This window comes from Salvelinus fontinalis, chromosome 16, assembly GCF_029448725.1.
Source record: "Salvelinus fontinalis isolate EN_2023a chromosome 16, ASM2944872v1, whole genome shotgun sequence".
In the NCBI taxonomy this organism is placed as follows: Eukaryota; Metazoa; Chordata; class Actinopteri; order Salmoniformes; family Salmonidae; genus Salvelinus; species Salvelinus fontinalis.
In genome coordinates, this window is record NC_074680.1 from 30,813,989 (window position 1) to 30,841,941 (window position 27,953).

Genomic DNA, 27,953 nt, shown 5'->3' on the forward strand with positions numbered 1-27,953 from the left:
CTGTTTGATGTGTTCTCGTTTGAGGTATTTCTCGCTGTAGTATTGTTCCTGTCTCAACTCCAGTAGCTGTTGCTGTTGTTGTTCTCTCAGCTCCCTCAGTTGCCCCTCTCCATCCTCATCAAACTGCTTCAGTTCAGCATTCCCTCCGGGTGACAAACTTCTAACACACACAGGCGCACACACACACCCACACCCACACCCACACACACACCCACACACACACACATTAGGGATTAGCCTTGATACCATGTGGACAAACTGAACTCTAAACTGGTACTAAGCTTACATAGAGACCTCCAGGTCTAATAGGCATTGTCGTATACCAGACCTACCTGCAAAGGTGTCTGGGACATAGTCCTTCACTTCAATGTAGACAAACACAGCAGGCAGAATCAGAGACTGGTTCTTCTCATTCCTCAGGCCGATGTAGCGATAACCTGAGATAGATAAAACACAGTTAATAACCTGAGAACAACAGAGGACAATAGGGACTATAGAGAAAGAGATGACAAACTCATTGCAGAGGCAGTGTTTACTGTTTATAGGTAAATAGAATGTTTACCGGGCCGTATGGCTGGCACAGGGATAATACGGTGACCTATGAACTTTCCTCCTTCCTCAAACGCAGTGATTCTCAGAGAGGCCAACGTGGGGAGAACCACCTGCAACAACACAATTATGCACAGTCATACATGGATATACTTTAACATTATACACAATTATACAGTTGAAATAATACAGTTTTAGGCAGTTATACAGTTATACTGTTACACTTCAATATTATACACTTGCGTTCTATGGTTATACAGCTTGTTGAGACCTGAAGAATTCCCTAGGTTTTAGCTCAGAGGGCTAACACAGTCCCATTTTATGGCGTGCAGGAGACCTGGTTTCAAACCCAGTTGGTCACTGTTTCTCACCTTCTTGAAGATAATTGGCTCTTCGTCCCAGACTGGGTTTATAGCGTTGCTCTGGGACGTCTTGGTCTTCAGGGCTTTTCTCCCGGTGTCCACAGGAAGACCAAACATGTCCAGCTCTATGTACACACCTACCTTCTTGTCGCTCAGAAACTGGCCTGAGATTATCTGTAGGAGAGAAGCTCATTTCATAACACCAGTTTAGTCTAAACTAACTGGGTAATTAGTTAACCACAGTGTGTTGTGTTATGGTATTTTGTAACTCTTACCTTGACCTTGACAGTGTTGGCCACTATACCGTCCACGGTGCTCTCAGCGAACGGGTCAAAGTGTTTGTCTGGTCTTCTCATGAACTCTGGTTTCAGTCTGTAGCCGCTCTTCCCATTGTACTCATACATGCCCAGGTTCAACTGCATAGACAGGTCTGGGAGAGAGAGCGAGAGAGAGGTCAGGGGGAGGTCAGAGGTTAAGAGAGGTCAATGGTTATAAGTAAAGTAAGCAGTGCTGCCTCACCTATAGTTTGTGAACAATTGCTTTTATTAGATCACATCGAGGGCAACACAATCAAAATGTCTCACCTATCGTTTGGAAGTTGAGTGCCACCAGCTGGCAGCCAGCATTCCAGAAGAGTTGTGGCATGTAGTTGGAGGAGTCCACCCTCGTGCCTTTAGGGTAGATACGACTCAACTGCTGCTTGTTATATCTGAGAGGACAGGTTAAAGACATTTACATGACATTACATTACGGTGAGTAGAGTAGAGCCTTTGTATAGTCACCTGCTTTGATGAGACTAAACTGCAGCTATTCTTTAATGGAATAAGCTAAGATAGAGCAACGTGACCCTTGAGAGGAAAGTAATCAACAACACGACAAACTAATACTGGAGTTGAGTTCGGGTTCAGGGTTGTAGTTGGGGTTATTTACAGGTCAGCTGAATCTTAAGGATACTCCACAAACTCCACGGGCGACTTGGTGAGGTGCTCCAGAGCTTAAGTCTCCACAAATGATGACATTTGATAGCTACGATTAACCTCTGGGGAAAGAACATAATGGTTTATTATGTGTTTGTGTGTGTTTGTTTGTGCGTGCGTCTTTGTGTATTTGCAGTGAGCCAGCATACTTTTGGAACCCTCGAAGGAGTTGAACTTGGTGGGCTGGATGTAGTTGACCAGAGTGGACATCTCCTCTGTAGCTACGGCCTCCGGTTCCTCTGCTGTCCCCTGGAGACAAAGTCATCACATAACAGGCAGCCATGTTACCCCAACCCTGACCCTTCACCTCTAACCTACAGTAAATCACCAGTGTTAAAGGGTAACCAAGTAACCATGGTAGCAGAGTGCAAGCTACTGAACTCACTTCATCTGAAGTCTTCTTACAGTCATCATCATCATCATCGTCATCGTCTTCAGCCTCTATTTCCCCCGAAAGAAGAGAAGAATCTGTTTACATTTTCATGAACTCAAAAATAGACAAATGTTCGCCGACTCTTATAAAAGGCTTCTAGAGACCTTCACCAGCTCTAATGATAGTGGTGAAAATGATGAATATGATTTTTATTATTATCATAATTTTTATACATTAGACCACACTTGCAGTCAGGCTCACCGGCTGTGATGTTGCTAGGAGATGAGGGTTCATCTGTTGCCTGTTCCTCTGCTGCGTCCTGGTTGGCTGGATGCTCTGCCAGTTGCTTGTTGCCATGGGCAGCCGGGGGCTTGTGGGATTTCTTGTTCTTGATGAGGATCTTACCCATCAGCTCCTGAGGACTTGGCAAGGGTACCCCAGACTCCAGCTAACAGACGAACACACACACACACCAACCCACCCCCCACCGCACACACACACACACACACATATCAGAGCGCGTGTGCATGCGTACATGTTTGTGGGTATCGGTGTGGATGGGTGTGTGAGTGTGCTAAAAACGTACAGGATATTTCTCCAGTGGGTCTATCAGTAGTGCATCTCCAAAAATGTACCTACAGTATTCTGCCATCTTGGCTTGTTGCTTTGGCCTGTTAGGATTAGAGGTCATGGGTCAGGAGCAGTTCACCAAAGATGTTCTAGTATATTCGCCTATTCATCTCTATGTTTACTCACGAGTCCACATGGTTTTCAAAGGACAGGATGACAGGAAAAGGAAAGGTTTTAAAAGCACACTCAGCGATGGCCTCAATCACCTCCTGTAGAGCAAAAGGAGATGTTATAGTAGTTGGTTATTTTATGTACATGTATAGAAGTTATCAGTAATAGACTTTATCAGTATAAAATGCAACGTTTTAGAAGCACGTGGACAAGGCAAGCAGGATTTTTTTTGTTTTTGTTGCAAAGACTATTCTAGCCTTAGATTAGGAATGGAGTTAGCTTTGACGCAGGAGTTTTCAGAGCATGCATATGTTTGTGTGTGTGTGTGTGTGTGTGTGTGTGTGTGTGTGTGTGTGTGTGTGTGTGTGGTTGCGTATGTGTACCTTAAAGCAGATCTCTGAGGTCATGGTGAAGCCGTGCGTGATGACTGGTTCCTCCTCTGCGGTCCTTCCTTTCCAACAGTCCAACTCCACACAGCGACAGCCTGCCAACATCACCTGACGGTACATCTCCACTGATGAACTTCCTGCCAGCTGCCCCGCTACACACACACAGACACACACATCACATTTATAAATATACATACACACAGATATACACACACCACATTTATAAATATACATACACACAGATACACAGACACACACATTTATAAATATACATACACACAGATACACACACATTTATATATATACATATGGAAAGAAAATGGCGCAGGAAGAAATGGCAGCAGTTTCACGGGCGCCCAGCCAATTGTGCTATTATGTGTTTTTTTTCGCATTATTTGTAACTTATTTTGTACATAATGTTTCTGCAACCGTATCTTATGGCAGAAAATAGCTTCTGGATATCAGGACAGCGATCACTCACCTCGGATTAGACAAAGAGTTTTTCAACAACAAGCAAGACTCACACGATATTCTCCAAACACCCGGCAGGGTCAACATCCCAGTTATTTGCAAGAGGAAGCGACGCAGGTACAGAGGACAAAGAGCCGGATGCCTGGTCAGGACCCGGCGAAGGCGACTGGGAAAGCTGCCGTTACCGTCAATATTACTCGCCAACATGCAATCATTGGACAATAAATTAGACGAGGTACGATAACGAATATCCTACCAACGGGACATCAAAACTGTAATATCCTATGTTTCACAGAATCGTGGCTGAATGACGACATGGATATTCAGCTAGCGGGATATACGCTGCACCAGCAGGATAGAACAGCACACTCTGGTAAAACGAGGGGGGGGCGGTCTGTGCATATTTGAAAACAACAGCTGGTGCACGAAATCTAAGGATGTCTCTAGATTTTGCTCGCCTGAAGTAGAGTATATTGTGATAAATTGCAGGCCACACTACTTGCCTAGAGAGTTCTCAGCTATACTTCTCGTGGCTGTTTATTTACCACCACAAACAGATGCTGGCACTAAGACTGCACTCGGCTGTATAAGGAAATAAGCAAACAGGAAACCACTCACCCAGAGGTGGCGCTCCTAGTGGCCGGAGACTTTAATGCAGGGAAACTTAAATCAGTTCTAACAAATCTCTATCAACATGTTAAATGTGCAACCAGAGGGGAATTTTTTTTAGATCACCTGTACTCCACACACAGAGCTCTCCCTCGCCCTGCATTTGGTAAATCCGGCCACAACTCTGTCCTCCTGGTTCCTGCTTACAAGCAAAAATTAAAACAGGAAGCACCAGTGACTCGGTCTATAAAAAAGTGGTCAGATGAAGCAGATGCTAAACGACAGGACTGTTTTGCTATCACAGACTGGAACATGTTCCAGGATTCTTCCGATGACATTGAGGAATACACCACATCAGTCACTGGCTTTATCAATAGGTACATCGAGGATGTCGTCCCCACAGTGACTGTAGGTACATACCCCAACCAGAAGCCATGGATTACAGGCAACATTCGCACTGAGCTAAAGGGTAGAGCTGCCGCTTTCAAGGTGCGGGACTCTAACCCGGAAGCTAACAAGAAATTCCGCTATGCCCTGCGACGTACCATCAAACAGGCAAAGCGTCAATACTGGGCTAAGATTGAATCATACTACACCGGCTCTGACGCTTGTCGGATGTGGCAGGGCTTGCAAACTATTACAGACTACAAAAGGGAATCACAGTCGTGAGCTGCCCAGTGACACGAGCCTACCAGATGAGCTAAATCACTTCTATGCTCGCTTCGAGGCAAGCAACACTGAGGCATGCATGAGACCATCAGCTGTTCCGGACGACTGTGTGATCACGCTCTCCGTAGCCGACGTGAGTAAGACCTTTAAACAGTTCAACATACACAAGGCTGCGGGGCCAGATGGATTACCAGGACGTGTGCTCCGGGCATGTGCTGACCAACTGGCAGGTGTCTTCACTGACATTTTCAACATGTCCCTGATTGAGTCTGTAATACCAACATGTTTCAAGCAGACCACCATAGTCCCTGTGCCCAAGAACACAAAGGCAAACTGCCTAAATGACTATAGACCCGTAGCACTCACGTCCGTAGCCATGAAGTTCTTTGAAAGGCTGGTTATGGCTCACATCAACACCATTATCCCAGAAACCCTAGACCCAGTCCAATTTGCATACTGCCCAAACAGATCCACAGATGCAATCTCTATTGCACTCCACACTGCCCTTTCCCACCTGGACAAAAGGAACAGCTATATGAGAATGTTATTCATCGACTACAGCTCATCGTTCAACACCATAGTACCCTCAAAGCTCATCACTAAGCTAAGGAAACTGGGACTAAACACCTCCCTCTGCGACTGGATCCTGGACTTCCTGACGGGCCGCCCCTAGGTGTTGAGGGTTGGTAGCAACACATCTGCCATGCTGATCCTCAACACTGTAGATCCCCAGGGGTGCGTGCTCAGTCCCCTCCTGTACTCCCTGTTCACCCACGACTGCATGGCCAGGCACGACTCCAACACCATCATTAAGTTTGCAGACGACACAACAGTGGTAGGCCTGATCACTGACAACGACGAGACAGCCCATAGGGAGGAGGTCAGAGACCTGGCCGGGTGGTGCCAGAATAACAACCTATCCCTCAACGTAACCAAGACTAAGGAGATGATTGTGGACCACAGGAAAAGGAGGACCGAGCACGCCCACATTCTCATCCACGGGGCTGTAGTGGAGCAGGTTGAGAGCTTCAAGTTCCTTGGTGTCCACATCACCAACAAATTAACATGGTCCAAACACCAAGACAGTCGTGAAGAGGGCACGACAAAGCCTATTCCCCCTCAGGAAACTAAAAAGATTTGGCATGGGTCCTGAGATCCTCAAAAGGTTCTACAGATGCAACATCGAGAGCATCCTGACCGGTTGCGTCACTGCCTGGTACGGCAATTGCTCGGCCTCCGACCGCAAGGCACTTCAGAGGGTAGTGCGTACGGCCCAGTACATCCCTGGGGCAAACCTGCCTACCATCCAGGACCTCTACAACAGGCGGTGTCAGAGGAAGGCCCTAAAAATTGTCAAGGACCCCATCCACTCCAGTCGTAGACTGTTCTCTCTACTACCGCATGGCAAGCGGTACCGGAGTGCCAAGTCTAGGACAAAAAAGGCTTCTCCACAGTTTTTACCCCCAAGCCATAAGACTCCTGAACAGGTAACCAAATGGTTACCCCGGACTATTTGCATTGTGTGCCCCCCCCACCCAACCACTATTTTACGCTGCTGCTACTCTCTGTTTATCATATATGCATAGTCACTTTAACTATACATTCATGTACATACCACCTCAATTGGCCCGACCCACCAGTGCTCCCGCACATTGGCTAACCGGGCTATCTGCATTGTGTCCCACCACCCGCCAACCCCTCTTTTTACGCTACTGCTACTCTCTGTTTATCATATATGCATATAGTCATGTACATGTACCTACATGTACATACTACCTCAATAAGCCTGACTAACCGGTGTCTGTATATAGCCTTGCTACTATTATTTTCAAATGTCTTTTTACTGTTGTTTTATTTCTTAACTTACCTACACACACCTAGCCTGCAAAGTTCTGTCATACTTTCCAGGTCTATGCCCAAACAGTTCGAACTTCTAATTTTAAAAATTAATCTCTCCAGAAATAAGTCTCTCACTGTTGCCGCCTGCTACCGACCCCCCTCAGCTCCCAGCTGTGCCCTGGACACCATCTGTGAATTGATCGCTCCCCATCTAGCTTCAGAGTTTGTTCTGTTAGGTGACCTAAACTGGGATATGCTTAACACCCCGGCAGTCCTACAATCCAAGCTTGATGCCCTCAATCTCACACAAATCATCAAGGAACCCACCAGGTACAACCCTAAATCCGTAAACATGGGCACCCTAATAGACATTATCCTGACCAACCTGCCCTCCAAATACACCTCTGCTGTCTTCAATCAAGATCTCAGCGATCACTGCCTCATTGCCTGTATCCGCCACGGGTCCGCGGTCAAACGACCACCCCTCATCACTGTCAAACGCTCCCTAAAACACTTCAGCGAGCAGGCCTTTCTAATCGACCTGGCCCGGGTACCCTGGAAGGATATTGACCTCATCCCGTCAGTTGAGGATGCCTGGTCATTCTTTAAATGTTACTTCCTCACCATATTAGACAAGCATGCTCCGTTCAAAAAATGCAGAACCAAAAACAGATATAGCCCTTGGTTCACTCCAGACCTGACTGCCCTCGACCAGCACAAAAACATCCTGTGGCGAACTGCAATAGCATCGAAGAGCCCCCGCGATATGCAACTGTTCAGGGAAGTCAGGAACCAATACACGCAGTCAGTCAGGAAAGCAAAGGCCAGCTTTTTCAAGCAGAAATTCGCATCCTGTAGCTCTAACTCCAAAAAGTTCTGGGATACTGTAAAGTCCATGGAGAACAAGAGCACCTCCTCCCAGCTGCCCACTGCACTGAGGCTAGGTAACACGGTCACCACCGATAAATCCGTGATAATCGAAGACTTCAACAAGCATTTCTCAATGGCTGGCCATGCCTTCCTCCTGGCGACTCCAACCTTGGCCAACAGCCCCGCCCCCCCCGCTGCTACTCGCCCAAGCCTCCCCAGCTTCTCCTTTACCCAAATCCAGATAGCAGATGTTCTGAAAGAGCTGGAAAACCTGGACCCATACAAATCAGCTGGGCTTGACAATCTGGACCCCCTATTCCTGAAACTGTCCGCCGCCATTGTCGCACCCCCTATCACCAGCCTGTTCAACCTCTCCTTCGTATCATCTGAGATCCCCAAGGATTGGAAAGCTGCCGCGGTCATCCCCCTCTTCAAAGGGGGAGACACCCTGGACCCAAACTGTTACAGACCTATATCCATCCTGCCCTGCCTATCTAAGGTCTTCGAAAGCCAAGTCAACAAACAGATCACTGACCATCTCGAATCCCACCGTACCTTCTCCGCTGTGCAATCCGGTTTCCGAGCCGGTCACGGGTGCACCTCAGCCACGCTCAAGGTACTAAACGACATCATAACCGCCATCGATAAAAGACATTACTGTGCAGCCGTCTTCATCGACCTGGCCAAGGCTTTCGACTCTGTCAATCACCATATTCTTATCGGCAGACTCGGTAGCCTCGGTTTTTCTAATGACTGCCTTGCCTGGTTCACCAACTACTTTGCAGACAGAGTTCAGTGTGTCAAATCGGAGGGCATGTTGTCCGGTCCTCTGGCAGTCTCTATGGGGGTACCACAGGGTTCAATTCTCGGGCCGACTCTTTTCTCTGTATACATCAATGATGTTGCTCTTGCTGCGGGCGATTCCCTAATCCACCTCTACGCAGACGACACCATTCTATATACTTCCGGCCCTTCCTTGGACACTGTGCTATCTAACCTCCAAACGAGCTTCAATGCCATACAACACTCCTTCCGTGGCCTCCAACTGCTCTTAAACGCTAGTAAAACCAAATGCATGCTTTTCAACCGTTCGCTGCCTGCACCCGCACGCCCGACTAGCATCACCACCCTGGACGGTTCCGACCTAGAATATGTGGACATCTATAAGTACCTAGGTGTCTGGCTAGACTGCAAACTCTCCTTCCAGACTCATATCAAACATCTCCAATCCAAAATCAAATCAAGAATCGGCTTTCTATTCCGCAACAAAGCCTCCTTCACTCACGCCGCCAAACTTACCCTAGTAAAACTGACTATCCTACCGATCCTCGACTTCGGCGATGTCATCTACAAAATAGCTTCCAACACTCTACTCAGCAAACTGGACGCAGTTTATCACAGTGCCATTCGTTTTGTTACTAAAGCACCTTATACGACCCACCACTGCAACCTGTATGCCCTAGTCGGCTGGCCCTCGCTACATGTTCGTCGTCAGACCCACTGGCTCCAGGTCATCTACAAGGCTATGCTAGGTAAAGTGCCGCCTTATCTCAGTTCACTGGTCACGATGGCTACACCCACCCGCAGCACGCGCTCCAGCAGGTGTATCTCACTGATCATCCCTAAAGCTAAAACCTCATTTGGACGCCTTTCCTTCCAGTTCTCTGCTGCCTGCGACTGGAACGAATTGCAAAAATCTCTGAAGTTGGAGACTTTTATCTCCCTCAACAACTTTAAAAATCTGCTATCCGAGCAGCTAACCGATCACTGCAGCTGTACATAGTCCATCTGTAAACTACCCACCCAATTTACCTACCTCACCCCCCATACTGCTTTTATTTATTTACTTTTCTGCTCTTTTGCACACCAGTATCTCTTCTTGCACATGTTCATCTGATGATTTATCACTCCAGTGTTAATCTGCTAAATTGTAATTATTCGATTTATTGCCTACCTCATGCCTTTTGCACACATTGTATATAGATTCTCTTTTTTCTACCATGTTATTGACTTGTTTATTGTTTACTCCATGTGTAACTCTGTGTTGTCTGTTCACACTGCTATGCTTTATCTTGGCCAGGTCGCAGTTGCAAATGAGAACTTGTTCTCAACTAGCCTACCTGGTTAAATAAAGGTGAAATAAAAAAAAAAAAATAAAAAATAAAAAAAACACACATACCTTTTTTTTTCGCACTATTGGTTAGAGCCTGTAAGTAAGCATTTCACTGTAAGGTCTACACCTGCTGTATTCGGCACACGTGACAAATAAACTTTGATTTGATAAATATACATACACACAGAGACACATACACATTTATAAATATACATATACTGTCACGTTCCTGACCTGTTTTCCTTGTTTTTGTATGTGTTTAGTTGGTCAGGGCGTGAGTTGGGGTGGGCATTCTATGTTATGTGTTTCTATGTTGGGTTAAATGTGTTGCCTGATATGGTTCTCAATTAGAGGCAGGTGTTTGACGTTTCCTCTGATTGAGAACCATATTAAGGTAGGCTGTTCTCACTGTTTGTTTGTGGGTGATTGTTCCTGTGTCTGTGTTTGTTACACCATACGGTACTGTCTCGTTCGTTCGTTCGTTCGTTCTTTCCTGTTCGTGCGTTCATTGTTTTTTATGTTCACAAGTTCAGGTCTGTTTAACGTCGTTTTGTTGTTTTGTAATTTTCCAACTGTTTTTGGTATTCGTCTTTGCTTTAATAAATATTCATCATGTCTTCACAACACGCTGCATTTTGGTCTGATCCCTACTCCTTTTCCTCATCCGAGGAGGAGGAATTAGACAGCCGTTACATATACACAGATACACACACACACATTTATAAATATACATACACAGATACAAACACACATTTGTAAATATACAGGTGAAGTCGGAAGTTTACATACTCTTAGGTTGGAGTCATTAAAACTCATTTTTCAACCACTCCACAAATTTCTTGTTAAAACCTTTCAATGATACCCATCCCGGATCCGGGAGCATCCTCATCAAAAAAGCTGACTAGCATAGCCTAGCCTAATGGGACAGGGATATCATATAATATAATTTTCATGAAATCACAAGTCCAATACAGCAAATGAAAGATAAACATCTTGTGAATCCAGCCATCATTTCCGATTTTTAAAATGTTTTACAGCGAAAACACAATATGTATTTATATTAGCTAACCACAATAGCCAAAGACTCAACCGCATATTTTCACCATGTTTCTACCGCATAGGTAGCTATCACAAAACCGACCAAATAGAGATATAATTAGTCACTAACCAAGAAACAACTTCATCAGATGACAGTCTTATAACATGTTATACAATACATTTATGTTTTGTTCGAAAAATGTGCATATTTGAGGTATAAATCGTAGTTTTACATTGCAGCTACCATCACAAATAGCACCGAAGCAGCCAGAATAATTACAGAGAGCAACGTGAAATACATAAATACTCATCATAAAACATTTATGAAAAATACATGGTGTACAGCAAATGAAAGATAAACATCTTGTGAATCCAGCCAATATTTCCGATTTTTTAAGTGTTTTACAGCGAAAACACAATATAGAATTATATTAGCTTACCACAATAGCCAAACACACAAATGCATTTATTCACCGCAAAAGGAAGCTATCGCAAAAACCAGCAAAATATATAAAATTAATCACTAACCTTGAACAACTTCATCAGATGACAGTCTTATAACATCAGGTTATACAATACACTTATGTTTTGTTCGAAAATGTGCACATTTAGAGCTGCAAACCGTGGTTATACATTGTGAATATGTAGCAACATTTCCCCAGAATGTCCGGAGCTATTTTGGACACTCACCTAATCTGACCAAAGAACTGTATGGCAAATGAAAGATACACTGGTTCTTAATGCAACCACCATGTTAGATTTAAAAAAATAACTTTACCATAACATACAGCTTGCGTTATTACGAGACAGCGCTCACCAAAACGGCGGAGAATAGGAATCAACATTTTCCACAGAAATACGAAATAACATCATAAATTGTTCTTACTTTTGCTGAGCTTCCATCAGAATCTTGTACAAGGAGTCCTTGGTCCAGAATAAATCATTGTTTGGTTTTAGAATGTCCTTTTCTTCTGTCGAATTCGCGCCACAATGCTGGCCAATGTTGATAATGTTCCCACCCTCTCGTGACGCAAAGAATGGAAAACTCCAAAAGTCCCAATAAACGTTGAATAAACTGATAAAACTCGGTTGAAAAAAACTACTTTACGATGTTATTATCACATGTATCAAATAAAATCAGAGCCGGAGATATTCGCCATGTAAACCGAAAGCTTTTCAGAAGCTAATGTCGAGCTCCGCCTCGCGCCTTGGTAGACAAAGGAAATTCCTGACCTGCCACTACAAAAGCTCTCATTCGGCCTCAGATCAAGCTAGACACCCCATTCCACCTTCCACTGCCTGTTGACATCTAGTGGAAGGCGTATGAAGTGCATGTATATCGATAAATATAAGCCAGTTGAATAGGCAGGCCCTGAAACAGAGCCCCATTTTCAGAATTTTCACTTCCTGTCTGGAAGTTTGCTGCCAAATGAGTTCTGTTTTACTCACAGATAAAATTCAAACAGTTTTACAAACTTGAGAGTGTTTTCTATCCAATAGTAATAATATTATGCATATTGTATGATCTAGAATAGAGTACGAGGCCGTTTAAATTGGGAACGATTTTTTCCAAAGTGAAAACAGCGCCCCCCTATTGACAAGAAGTTTTAGCAAACTATAGTTTTGGCAAGTCGGTTAGGACAAATACTACTTTTTTTCCAACAATTGTTTACAGACAGATTGTTTCACTTATAATTCACTGTATAACAATTCCAGTGGGTCAGAAGTTTACATACACTAAGTTGACTGCATTTAAACAGCTTGGAAAATTCCAGAAAATGATGTCATGACTTTAGAAGCTTCTGATTGACATAATTTGAGTCAATTGGAGGTGTACCTGTGGATGTATTTCAAGGCCTACCTTCAAACTCAGTGCCTCTTTGCTTGACATCATGGGAAAATCAAAATAAATCAGCCAAGACCTCAGAAAAAAATTGTAGACCTCCACAAGTCTGGTTTATCCTTGGGAGCAATTTCCAAAAACCTGAAGGTACCACGTTCATCTGTACAAACAATAGTACGCAAGTATAAACACCATGGGACCACGCAACTGTCATACCGCTCAGGAAGGAGACGTGTTCTGTCTCCTAGAGATGAATGTACTTTGTCTCCTAGAGATGAATGTACTTTGGCGCGAAAAGTGCAAATCAATCACAGAACAACAGCAAAGGACTGTGTGAAGATGCTGGAGGAAACACGTACAAAAGTATCTATATCCACAGTAAAATGAGTCCTATATCGACATAACCTGAAAGTCCGCTCAGCATGGAAGAAGCCACTGCTCCAAAACCGCCATAAAAAAGCCAGACTACCGTTTGCAACTGCACATGGGGACAAAGATCGTACTTTTTGGAGAAATGCCCTCTGGTCTGATGAAACAAAAATACAACTGTTAGGCCATAATGCCCATTGTTATGTTTGGAGGAAAAAGGGGGACGCTTGCAAGCCGAAGAACATCATCCCAACCGTGAAGCACGAGGGTGGCAGCATCATGTTGTGGAGGTGCTTTGCTGCAGGAGGGACTGGTGCACTTCACAAAATAGATGGCATCATGAGGCAGGAAAATGATGTGGATATATTGAAGCAACATCTCAAGACATCAGTCAGGAAGTTAAAGCTTGGTCACAAATGGGTCTTCCAAATGGACATTGACCTCAAGCATACTTCCAAAGTTGTGGCAAAATGGCTTAAGGACAACAAAGTCAAGGTATTTCAGTGGCCATCACAAAGCCCTGACCTCAATCCTATAGAACATTTGTGGGCAGAACTGAAAAAGGGTGTGTGAGCAAGGAGGCCTACAAACCTGACTCATTTACACCAGCTCTGTCAGGAAGAATGGGCCAAAATTCACCCAACTTATTGTGGGAAGCTTGTGAATGGCTACCCAAAGTGTTTGACCCAAGTTAAACAATTTAAAGGCAATGCTACCAAATACTAATTGAGTGTATGTAAACTTCTGACCCACTGGGAATGTGATGAAAGACATAAAAGCTGAAATAAATAATTCTCTCTACTATTATTCTGACATTTCACATTCTTAAAATAAACTGGTGATCCTAACTGACCTAAGAGAGGGACTTTTTTACTAGGATTAAATGTCAGGAATTGTGAAAAACGGAGTTTAAATGTATTTTGGCTAAGGTGTATATAAACTTCCGACTTCAACTGTACACAGACACACACATTTATAAATATACATACACACAGATACACACACATTTATAAATATACATACACACACACACCACATTTATAAATATACATACACACAGATGAAGTAGATTTTTCATCAGCTTCCAAGTGCGGTTGTGTGCGAGTCAAATCATAGGTGTGTGCGTGTGCTCATGTGTGCACGTTTGTGTGTACCTGTGAGGTAGGTGTTGTGTGAGGAGTTGATGAAGTAGTGAGACAGGGGGAAGGTCATGTCTTCAGACTGATCTAGCTTCTCAGGAGGAATCACTCCATTCTCATCAGACACCAGGTATCTGCTGAACCCCTCCAATGTGATCAGCCCTACAGGACACACACACCCACACAAAGAAGGGTTAAACACACACACACAATCATGCACACACTCAAGTTTACACCCAGGCACAAATGCATGCACACAAAACACACACACCTTGTTTGAGCAGGTTCTGGTTGAATTCATATTTCTCCATCAGGGTCTGTGTCTGAGAAGGTCTGAGAGGAGGATACAGAATCTCATTCAGACGAGGATCTCTCTGCTTCTCGTTAATAAACTCTGTCATCTGATCCACAGACAGGTAAGCACCCTTATCACCCCTGCAGAAAGAGAGAGCGAGAGAGAGTCAGGAATTAGTGACAGTACATACTGTTGAGAGAAGACAGCTGAGTTCTGGCCGAGGACAGATGTGGGAAATTAACATCCGGTTTGGAGCGAGCGGTCGCATTTGCATTCGCTCTGCAGGTAGTATAACTTTTCATTTCATTTTCATTACATTTCATTATAGTACAACGGTTTAATTTGTCTAACCTTAGCAATTTCTTCTTAGCTAGCTACTTAGCCGTCTGTGTATAAAAGATAATTGCGTAATTATCGTATTCCGTCGTCTATCGTAGTCCACACTGCTATCTGCCCAGCAGCTAGCAAACGTCCACCGTCTACCGAATAGTAGTATAAACTTTTCATTACATTTCATTATAGTACAACGGTCTGATTTTCATTTTCACTACAGTACAACGGTTTGATTTGTTTGATCTTAGCTAGCTACATAGCCGTCTTTGCATCAAACATAATTGTGTAGTTATTGAGGTTCGCCAGCCAGCTATTTTCGCCCTAACGTAACGCAACGTAGCCAACACTGCTAGCTAGCCAGCTTGCCACCGAATAGCAGCATTGTAGAAACGAGTGCATTACAACGGAACGACTTGATCAGTGTAGTGTTGGCTGACTACACAGTTGTCTTTGCTATCTTTGATTTGTATTTGTTCGATCTTAGCTAGCTACTTAGCTGGCTACATAGCCGTCTTTGTATCGGTGATAATTGTGTAGTTATCAAGGTTCGCTGAGGTTCGCTAGCCAGGTATTCTCGCCCTAACGTAACGTAACGTAGTCAACCCTGCTAGCTAGCCAGCTAGCCACCGATTAGCAGCACTGTAGAAACGATTACATTACAACGGAACGACTTGACTTGTGTAGTGTTAGCTAGCTACATAGTTTTCTTTGCTATCTTTTTATCTAAGATAATTGTGTAGCTTTGAGTAATTATCGGTTAGCTAGCCAGCTATTTTTCGCCTGCCGCGCTGCCGTCCTCCTACCTAGCCAACACTGCTAGCTAGTCAACTTCTACCGAATAGCAGCACTGTAGAAACTTACATTACAACGGAACGACTTGATTAGCGTAGTGTTAGCTAGTTGTCTTTGCTGTCCTTGTATCCATGATAATTGTGTAGTTTAGAGAAATTTAGTGAAATTGTCGAGGTTACCTAGCCAGCTTCACTTTCAACAACGTAGCCACTGCTAGCCAGGCTACTTCACCAGCCAGCAGTACTATATCATTTTAGTCAATAAGATCTTGTATTTTATTCTTATTTTTTTGCAACGTAAGCTTAACTTTCTGAACATTCGAGACGTGTAGCCCACTTGTCATTCTAATCTCCTTTGCATTAGCGTAGCCTCTTCTGTAGCCTGTCAACCATGTGTCTGTCTATCCCTGTTCTCTCCTCTCTGCACAGACCATACAAACGCTTCACACCGCGTGGCCGCGCCCACCCTAACCTGGTGGTCCCAGCCCGCACGACCCACGTGGAGTTCCAGGTCTCCGGTAGCCTCTGGAACTGCCGATCTGCGGCCAACAAGGCAGAGCTCATCTCAGCCTATGCGTCCCTCCAGTCCCTCGACTTCCTGGCACTGACGGAAACATGGCTCACCACAGATAACACTGCTACTCCTACTGCTCTCTCTTCGTCTGCCCACGTGTTCTCGCACACCCCGAGACCTTCTGGTCAGCGGGGTGGTGGCACCGGGATCCTCATCTCTCCCAAGTGGTCATTCTCTCTTTCTCCCCTTACCCATCTGTCTATCGCCTCCTTTGAATTCCATGCTGTCACAGTTACCAGCCCTTTCAAGCTTAACATCCTTATCATTTATCGCCCTCCAGGTTCCCTTGGAGAGTTCATCAATGAGCTTGATGCCTTGATAAGCTCCTTTCCTGAGGACGGCTCACCTCTCACAGTTCTGGGTGACTTTAACCTCCCCATGTCTACCTTTGACTCATTCCTCTCTGCCTCCTTCTTTCCACTCCTCTCCTCTTTTGACCTCACCCTCTCACCTTTCCCCCCTACTCACAAGGCAGGCAATACGCTTGACCTCATCTTTACTAGATGCTGTTCTTCCACTAACCTCATTGCAACTCCCCTCCAAGTCTCCGACCACTACCTTGTATCCTTCTCCCTCTCGCTCTCATCCAACACTTCCCACACTGCCCCTACTCGGATGGTATCGCGCCGTCCCAACCTCCGCTCTCTCTCCCCCGCTACTCTCTCCTCTTCCATCCTATCATCTCTTCCCTCTGCCCAAACCTTCTCCAACCTATCTCCTGATTCTGCCTCCTCAACCCTCCTCTCCTCCCTTTCTGCATCCTTTGACTCTCTATGTCCCCTATCCTCCAGGCCGGCTCGGTCCTCCCCTCCCGCTCCGTGGCTCGACGACTCATTGCGAGCTCACAGAACAGGGCTCCGGGCAGCCGAGCGGAAATGGAGGAAAACTCGCCTCCCTGCGGACCTGGCATCCTTTCACTCCCTCCTCTCTACATTTTCCTCTTCTGTCTCTGCTGCTAAAGCCACTTTCTACCACTCTAAATTCCAAGCATCTGCCTCTAACCCTAGGAAGCTCTTTGCCACCTTCTCCTCCCTCCTGAATCCTCCTCCCCCTCCCCCCCCCTCCTCCCTCTCTGCAGACGACTTCGTCAACCATTTTGAAAAGAAGGTCGACGACATCCGATCCTCGTTCGCTAAGTCAAACGACACCGCTGGTTCTGCTCACACTGCCCAACCCTGTGCTTTGACCTCTTTCTCCCCTCTCTCTCCAGATGAAATCTCGCGTCTTGTGACGGCCGGCCGCCCAACAACCTGCCCGCTTGATCCTATCCCCTCCTCTCTTCTCCAGACCATTTCCGGAGACCTTCTACCTTACCTCACCTCGCTCATCAACTCATCCCTGACCGCTGGCTACGTCCCTTCCGTCTTCAAGAGAGCGAGAGTTGCACCCCTTCTGAAAAAACCTACACTCGATCCCTCCGATGTCAACAACTACAGACCAGTATCCCTTCTTTCTTTTCTCTCCAAAACTCTTGAACGTGCCGTCCTTGGCCAGCTCTCCTGCTATCTCTCTCAGAATGACCTTCTTGATCCAAATCAGTCAGGTTTCAAGACTAGTCACTCAACTGAGACTGCTCTTCTCTGTATTACGGAGGCGCTCCGCACTGCTAAAGCTAACTCTCTCTCCTCTGCTCTCATCCTTCTAGACCTATCGGCTGCCTTCGATACTGTGAACCATCAGATCCTCCTCTCCACCCTCTCCGAGTTGGGCATCTCCGGCGCGGCCCACGCTTGGATTGCGTCCTACCTGACAGGTCGCTCCTACCAGGTGGCGTGGCGAGAATCTGTCTCCTCACCACGCGCTCTCACCACTGGTGTCCCCCAGGGCTCTGTTCTAGGCCCTCTCCTATTCTCGCTATACACCAAGTCACTTGGCTCTGTCATAACCTCACATGGTCTCTCCTATCATTGCTATGCAGACGACACACAATTAATCTTCTCCTTTCCCCCTTCTGATGACCAGGTGGCGAATCGCATCTCTGCATGTCTGGCAGACATATCAGTGTGGATGACGGATCACCACCTCAAGCTGAACCTCGGCAAGACGGAGCTGCTCTTCCTCCCGGGGAAGGACTGTCCGTTCCATGATCTCGCCATCACGGTTGACAACTCCATTGTGTCCTCCTCCCAGAGCGCTAAGAACCTTGGCGTGATCCTGGACAACACCCTGTCGTTCTCCACCAACATCAAGGCGGTGGCCCGTTCCTGTAGGTTCATGCTCTACAACATCCGCAGAGTACGACCCTGCCTCACACAGGAAGCGGCGCAGGTCCTAATCCAGGCACTTGTCATCTCCCGTCTGGATTACTGCAACTCGCTGCTGGCTGGGCTCCCTGCCTGTGCCATTAAACCCCTACAACTCATCCAGAACGCCGCAGCCCGTCTGGTGTTCAGCCTTCCCAAGTTCTCTCACGTCACCCCGCTCCTCCGCTCTCTCCACTGGCTTCCAGTTGAAGCTCGCATCCGCTACAAGACCATGGTGCTTGCCTACGGAGCTGTGAGGGGAACGGCACCTCAGTACCTTCAGGCTCTGATCAGGCCCTACACCCAAACAAGGGCACTGCGTTCATCCACCTCTGGCCTGCTCGCCTCCCTACCACTGAGGAAGTACAGTTCCCGCTCAGCCCAGTCAAAACTGTTCGCTGCTCTGGCACCCCAATGGTGGAACAAACTCCCTCACGACGCCAGGACAGCGGAGTCAATCACCACCTTCCGGAGACACCTGAAACCCCACCTCTTCAAGGAATACCTAGGATAAAGCAATCCTTCTGCCCCCCCCCCCCCCCCTTAAAAGATCTGATGCACTATTGTAAAGTGGCTGTTCCACTGGATGTCATAAGGTGAATGCACCAATTTGTAAGTCGCTCTGGATAAGAGCGTCTGCTAAATGACTTAAATGTAAATGTAAATGTGGAAAGGGTCAGAAAGGGTCAGGGTTTAGAGTTGAGGCCAGGAGGTACTGATAGTACTTGCTGAGAGAAGACTGAGCTGAGTTCTGGCCGAGGACATAGGTGGGAGAGGAAAGATCTGTAAACGTCAGGGGTGAAGTCCTCAAGGGGAATAGAGTTGCTCTGCAAAGGAACACAAATACCACAGAGATGAGTCAGGTCTCAAGAAGTTATGATTTTAATAGTTGGCTTTAATGTGGGAGGAAAGAACTACCACTTAAAATACCACCAGTACTTCCAGTTTCAATATTGTATAGTTTGTTATATTGTATAATATTCCATAGTTATACTGTATACCCGTCCAAAGGGTAAGTTGCACTGTTCCAAGGCCGTCTCCACTCTCTTTTTGTCTGCTGAGAACATGCGGACAATGCTGGGTAAAAGGGGCGGGACATGCGTAATATCGATCAATCACATCCTACAGGATTCAGCAGACACGGGAGTGATGATCAGTGTTCGAAGGGATGGGCCCTGAGCAAAGTGCTGCCATAGAGAATGCTAGAGGCCTCTAGTGGCCAAAAGGCCATTTTGGCATTGGCAGCGCCATTCAGGGCTTCCCCCATGCGTCCACCATTTAAAGTAGTCAAAGTAGTTAACTGGGTGGGGATTCCTATGGGTTATGACTCCATTGACGCTGCCCATGCTCTCACAGATGCTATAATGGCACAGATATAAAGATGAGTCCTTTATCTCTGAGCGCTGCACAGATTCACAAAACTTGATCCCATAATTAGTGGTTATTTAGGATACAAGGTTATTTATATAGATCAATGATTCTGCACAACGCCTTGCTCAGGACGACCCCCTAAATATATTGAGGAACCAATGGGATTTACTCACTTCTTCACTGGGATCCGCCCCTCTGAGTTTGGCTGCAAGGTCAGTCTGACGTACCTGTTAGAGAAAGATTGGGAAAAAGGGAGCGAGAAACTGAAGAATAAACACACCTCTGTCAAGCCTACATTTCCAGTGATCTCCATCGCTATCACAAATCAGGCTGACACCAACGTTTCCCTTTAAAGCTGGAATCCGCAGCGATGAAACTGCCACTTCCGTTTACGATATTACAACAAAAAAGACGTTGCTTAAAACAACGAACACTGTTATTTCTCATTTGGACAACATTGCACCTCATTGCATGATAGAACAGAAAGGTTACCATGACACTGGATGCTCCTTTCCTCCTTTCATGAACAAAACCAAAACAATAACAGATATGCCTGGGAGGACCACTGTTTAACCTACTGCAGATTCAGCTCCAAAAATAATTTTCCTGATAGACTCACGCTTTCTCCAGACTGGTTTCTCTGTTCATGTTGTGACTCAGCAGGTTGGAGGCCAGGGAGAACAGCTCCTCAGCCCACTTCTATACAACACAAAGAGAGAGGGAGGAACATTCTGTGTGTGTGTGTTTGTGTGTGTGTGTGTCTGTCTGTGTGTGTGTGTGTGTGTGAATATGTATGTGTGTGTACCATGGCCTCTTCCTCTTGCAGGGCCATGAAGTTGAGGTATGTGATGTTGACCATGTCCGCTCCTGTGACTATGGTCAACAGACGGTTCTCTAAACGACCGACCAGGTTCCCCACATCAAGCAGCTCACGCAGCTTCGCCTCCTAGGGAGGACAGCAGGTCAGGGTTAGAGGTCAGGTTCAAAGGTTAGACCATGGGTGTCGTCTCCAGTCCTCAAGGGCAAAAAAAAATTATTTTCCACCTGGTGTTTAATTTATCAGTGTTACTGATATGTATTGTTAATTGGCTGAATCAGACTGAATCAAAGGTAATGATGTAAACCAAAAGGAGCTCGATTTGACACACCTGGGTCAAGGGTTTGGATGTCCTGGGGGTGAAGTAGCTTTGGTGTTTTGGTGCTCTTCCCTGTTCTGGCATCCTTTATATGGGTGATGTCTAACAACTCTGTCTCCTACAGGAGAGATAGAGGCAAAGAGAGCGAGAGAGTAAAGACATGAGAAAAGGAGTGAGAGGGATGTTCTAATATTCATCACTCACTGTAATCAATACACACACAGGGGGACACACACAGGCGCTAATCAACACACACACACACACACACACACACACACACACACACACACACACACACACACACACACACACACACACACACACACACACACACACACACACACACACACACACACACACACACACACACACACACACACACACACACACACACACACACACACACACACACAGGGTGACTAAGCCCCAGCAAGAAGAAGCAGGATACACAGTAGGAGTCCCAACGTGTGAGAGAGCATGGTGTCATCTCCTCTGTGTGTCTATATCTGTGTGTGTGTGCATGTGTGTACCTTGTTCTGATCAGTCCAGTGAAGAAAGTATCCGTGTGGATCCACAGTCAGGGTGATGGGAGTCACTGTCGAGAGATCCTGACCACATGGAGACAGATATTAGCACACACACACGGCTTGACGTTGGTGGTTGTGATAACATATGTAATGTGCATTTTAATATATTGTATTGTGATTTCAGTGTGTGTGTGTGTATGTTTGAAGCTGAGTTGGGTTTGAATAAGCCATTGCATAAGCATGAATGACTGGTCCCGAATGACCTTTCTACTAAGAAATATATAGCGACCCACGCACAATGCATATAAGGCCCTCCCCCGCCCTCCATTCAGCAAATCGGACCACGATTCCATCTTGCTCCTACCCTCCTATAGACAGAAGCTCAAACACGAAGCACCCATGGTGAGGACTATTCAACGCTAGTCTGACCAATCAGAATCCATGCTTCAAGATTATTTTGATCACGCGGACTGGGATATGTTCAGAGTAGCTTCAGAAAATAATATCGACACATTTACCGATACGGTGAATGAGTTCCTCAGGAAGTGCATAGGAGATGTTGTACCCACTGTGACTATTAAAACCTACCCCAACCAGAAACCGTGGATAGATGGGAGTATTCGCGCAAAACTGAAAGCGCAAACCACTGCATTTAACCAGGGCAAGAAGACTGGGAATATGGAAGAATACACACAGTGTAGTTATTCCCTCCGCAAAGCAATCAAGCAGGCTAAACGTCGGTATAGGGACAAAGTTGAGTCCCAGTTCAACGGTTCAGACACCAGACGTATGTGGCAGGGTCTACAGACAATCACGGATTATAAAAGGAAAACCAGCCACCGACGTCTTGCTTCTGGACAGGCTGAACACCTTCTTCGCTTGCTTTGAGGATAATACAGTGCCACTGACGTGGCCCGCTATCAAGGACTTTGGGCTTTCCTTCTCCGTGGCTGACGTGAGTAAGACATTTAAGCATGTTAACCCTCGCAAGGCTGCTGGCCCAGATGGTATCCCTAGCCATGTCCTCAGAGCATGCGCAGACCAGCTGGCTGGTGTGTTCACAGATATATTCACTCTCTCCCTATCCCAGTCTATTGTCCCCACATGCTTCAAGATGGCCACCATTGTCCCTGTACCTAAGAAAACAAAGGTAATTGAACTAAATGACTATCGCCCCGTTGCACTCACCTCTGTCATCATGAAGTGTTTTGATAGACTAGTCAAGGATCATATCACCTCCACCTTACCTGCCACCCTAGACCCACTTCAATTTGCTTACCTCCCCAATAGATCCACAGAAGATGCAATCGCCACCACACTGCACACTGCCCTGTCCCATCTGGACAAGAGGAATACCTATGTAAGAATGCTGTTCATTGACTAGAGCTCAGCATTCAACACCATAGTACCCTCCAAGATCATCATCAAGCTGGAGGCCCTGGGTCTCAACCCCACCCTGTGCAATTGGGTTCTGGATTTCCTGACGGGCCGCTCCCAGGTGATGAAGGTAGGAAACAACACCTCCTCTTTGCTGATCTTCAACACTGGGGCCCCACAAGGGTGCGTGCTCAGCCCCCTCCTGTACTCCTTGTTCACCCATGATTGCGTGGCCAAGCACACCTCCAACTCAATCATCAAGTTTGCAGACGACACAACAGTAGTAGGCTTGATTACCAACAACGACGAGAGAGCCTACAGGGAGGAGGTGAGGGCTCTGTGAGTGTAGTGCAGTAAAATAACCTCTCACTCAACATCAACAGAACTAAGGAGATGATCGTGGACTTCAGGAAACAGCAGAGGGAGCACCCCCCTATCCACATTGACGGGACCTCGGCTCACTGACAAACTGAAATGGTCCACCCACATAGACAGTGTGGTGAAGAAGGCGCAACAGCGCCTCTTCAACCTCAGGAAGCTAAAAAAATGTGACTTACCACCTAAAACCCTCACAAACTTTTACAGATGCACAATTGAGAGCATCCTGTCGGGCTGTATCACCGCCTGGTATGGCAACTGCACCGCCCACAACCGCAAAGCTCTCCAGAGGGTGGTGCGGTCTGCCCAACGCATTACCGGCGGCAAACTTCCCGCCCTCCTGGACACCTACAGCATCCGATGCCATAGGAGGCCAAAAAGATCAACGATGACATCAACCACCCGAGCCACTGCCTGTTCACCCTGCTATCATCCAGAAGGCAAGGTCAGTACAGGTGCATCAAAGCTGGGACCGAGACACTGAAAAACAGCTTCTATCTTAGGGCCATCAGACTGATAAACAGCCATCTCTAGCACATCAGAGGTGGCTGTCTATAGACATAGATTAGGAATCACTGGCCACTTTTAGAAATGGATCACTAGCCACTTTAATATTGTTCCGTATCTAGCATTACTCATCTCATATGTATAAACTGCTCTCCACACTATTCTACGGTATCTTAGTCACTTTTAAATTGTGTTTACATATTGCATCACCCATTTCATATGTATTGTATTCTATACTACACCACTGACAGTTAAACAGACATCTCCAGCACATCAGAGGCTGCTGCCTATAGACATAGATTAGGAATCACTGGCCACTTTAAGGAAATGAAATACTAGCCACTTTAATAATGTCTCCGTATCTTGCATTACTCATCCCATATGTGTAAACGCTACTCTGTACTATTCTGCGGTATCTTAGTCACTTTAATTGTGTGTAAATATTGCATCACCCATCTCATATGTATATACTGTACTCTATACTATGCCACTGTATCTTAGTCCAATGCCGCTCTGACATACACTACCGTTCAAAAGTTTGGGGTCACTTAGAAATGTCTTTGTTTTTGAAAGAAAAGCAAATTTTTTGTCCATTAAAATAACATCAAATTTATCAGAAATACAATGTAGACATTGTTAATGTTGTAAATTAATATTGTAGCTGGAAATGGCAGACTTTTATGGAATATCTACTATACATAGGCGTACAGAGGCCCATTATCAGCAACCATCACTCCTGTGTTCCAATGGCACGTTGTGTTAGCTAATCCAAGTTTATAATTTTAAAAAGGCTAATTGATCATTAGAAAACCTTTCTGCAATTATGTTATCACAGCTGAAAACTGTAGTGCTGATTAAAGAAGCAATAAAACTGGCCTTCTTTAGACTAGGTGAGTATATAGAGCATTAGCATTTGTGGGTTCGATTAGAGGCTTAAAATGTCCAGAAACAAAGACATTTCATCTGAAACTCGTCAGTCTATTCTTGTTCTGAGAAATGAAGGCCAGTCCATGCGAGAAATTGCCAAGAAACTGAAGATCTCGTACAATGCTGTGTACTACTCCCTTCACAGAAGCGCAAACTGGCTCTAACCAGAATAGGAGTGGGAGGCCCCAGCGCACAACTGAGCAAAAGGACAAGTACATTAGAGTGTCTAGTTTGAGAAACAGATGCCTCACAAGTCCTCAACTGGCAGCTTCATTAAATAGTACCCGCAAAACACCAGTCTCAATGTCAACAGTGAAGAGGCGACTCCGGGATGCTGGCCTTCTAGGCAGAGTTGCAAAGAAAAAGCCATATCTCAGGCTGGCCAATAAAAATAAAAGATTCAGATGGGGAAAAGAACATAGACACTGGACAGAGGAACTCTGCCTGGATCGCCAGCATCCCGGAGTCGCCTCTTCAGTGTTGACGTTGAGACTGGTGTTTTGCGGGTACTATTTAATATTTTGAGGACTTGTAAGTTGAGGACTTGTATTTGTATTTATTATGGATCCCCATTAGCTGCTGCCAAAGCAGTAGCTACTATTCCTGGGGTCCAGGAAGTCTGTTTCTCATACTAGACACTCTAATGTACTTGTCCTCTTGCTCAGTTATTCTGGCCATTTTGAGCCTCTAATCGAACCCACAAATGCTGATGCTCTATATACTCACCTAGTCTAAAGAAGGGCAGTTGTATTGCTTATTTAATCAGAACAACAGTTTTCAGCTGTTCTAATCTAACTGCAAAAGGGTTTTCTAATGATCAATTAGCCTTTTAAAATGATCAACTTGGATTAGCTAACACAACGTGCCATTGGAACACAGGAGTGATGGTTGCTCATAATGGGCCTCTGTACACCTATGTAGATATTCTATAAAAAATCTGCCGTTTCCAGCTAAAATAGTAATTTACAACATTAGCAATGTCTACATTGTATTTCTGATAAATTTGATGTTATTTCAATGGACAAAAAATTTGCTTGTCTTTCAAAAACAAGGACATTTCTAAGTGACCCCAAACTTTGGAATGGTAGTGTATTAATCCATTCCTTACTTAGATGTATGTGTATATTGGGTATATGTTGTGGAACTGTTAGATATTACTTATTGCTGCACTGTCGGAGCTAAAAGAACATGTGTTTCGCTACACCCGCAATAACGTCTGCTAAACACGTGTATGTGACCAATACATTTTTATTTGATTTGACACACACACACACACACACACACACACATACACACACACACACACACACACACACACACACACATACACACACACACACACACACACACACACACACACACTCTTTTTTAGGTGGTGGAACATCTTGGCTAATTGAGGAGGGATTTAAACCATGGCAGTTACCATGGCAACTTGCCAGCACATTTCTCTGTATCCATGCTCTGTGCTTAAAACTCTCAACATACCAACACACTTAGACACACTCTTGCAAACGCACACACACACAGCAACTACGTTAAAACATATTTGCAGCCAACATTACATGCGCAATCACAACCACAAATGTCAAGTGTGTGCACATTTTTATCTTAAATGTCTGACACTTCTCGCTGCTAAAATCAGCACAAACTACGCACATACACAGAGACACACAGACACACACCCACTGATACTCACATCGTCCCATTTCATGAAGCAGCTGCCATTCTTCAGAGTGTCGGGGACTGTCAGCGGTTTGAGCTTCAGAGCATGTGTCCCTGGCTGAGCCCCTGCCATGGTACACACACACCTCCAACCTGCTGTGCCGGAAGTCCTCTTTAACCTGCCTTCTAGTCTTTCTCCTCTCCTGTCTTGCTCTCCTCTTCTCTCCTCTTTAGTCAGTAGACTGAGAGGGTTGGATGATGGTGATCTAGTAGTTACATCACTGAAACAAGCTGCATATCTGTCTACAATCAACAGTCTACTTTGTCCTGTCTAGTCAGCTCTTCTATAGAATCAACAGTATACTCCTCTCTTTAGTATAATGTGTCCTACTGTACTAGCTGAATATTGTCTTAGGGTTATCCTTCTAGCATCTCTGTCCTCTTGCATACCTAGTGTATATCTGGATAATATAGTACTAGCTGCATAATGCCTTGTTCTATCTGTCTGCTCACTCTCTTTGAGACAGAACTGCTACTGCCTCCCCACACTGACTCACTCTGACATGCTTATTGAGCCTACACGCCCACACACACACAAAGACACAGAGAGAGAGAGAGAGAGAGAGAGAGAGAGAGAGAGAATATAAAACCAAATAGACCATTTTTGGATCCATAATAAGTCTATTTTCATGTATCTAAATTTCTGATCAAATAATCATCAAAGACAGTAGAGGGTTTGGGCTCACACGTACAGGACCACACCATAAGGCCATACATACCTGTACAGGTTTTCCAGCATGGGTGGTTGAAAGGGTTTGAATCCTAAACAACTTGACCTGTGGTTAGTGTGTGTGTGCAGGACTACTGCAGGAACTATTTCAGCTCTAACTCTCCCACTCCCTCCTCACGTGGTGAAGAGCCGTGAGTGTGTGGGCGAGCTACAGCATGTATGTAGTTGATATGGTATGTGTGTGTGTGGTTGATATGGTGTGTGTGTGTGTGTGGTTGATATGGTGTGTATGTAGTTGATATGGTACGTGTGTGTGTGTGTGTGTGTGGTTGATATGGTGTGTATGTAGTTTTAATATGGTATGTGTGTGTGTGGTTGATATGGTGTGTGCGGTTGATATGGTGTGTATGTAGTTGATATAGTATGTGTGTGTGGTTGATATGGTGTGTATGTAGTTTTAATATGGTATGTGTGTGTGTGGTTGATATGGTGTGTGTGTGTGTGTGTGTGTGTGTGTGTGTGTGTGTGTGTGTGTGTGTGTGTGTGTGTGTGTAGTTGATATGGTGTGTGTGTGGTTGATATGGTATGTATGTAGTTGATATGGTGTGTGTGTGTGGTTGATGTGGTGTGTATGTAGTTGATATGGTATGTGTGTGTGTGTGTGTGTGGTTGATATGGTGTGTGTGTGTGTGTGTGTGTGTGTGTGTGTGTGTGTGTGTGTGTGTGTGTGTGTGTGTGTGTGTGTGTGTGT

General features: G+C 45.4%; 1 pseudogene; it reads right to left on the reverse strand.

The window, feature by feature from the left end:
- Positions 1-27,040, reverse strand: LOC129812993 (1-phosphatidylinositol 4,5-bisphosphate phosphodiesterase beta-1-like; annotated as a pseudogene).
- Positions 27,041-27,953: the final 913 nt, after the last annotated feature.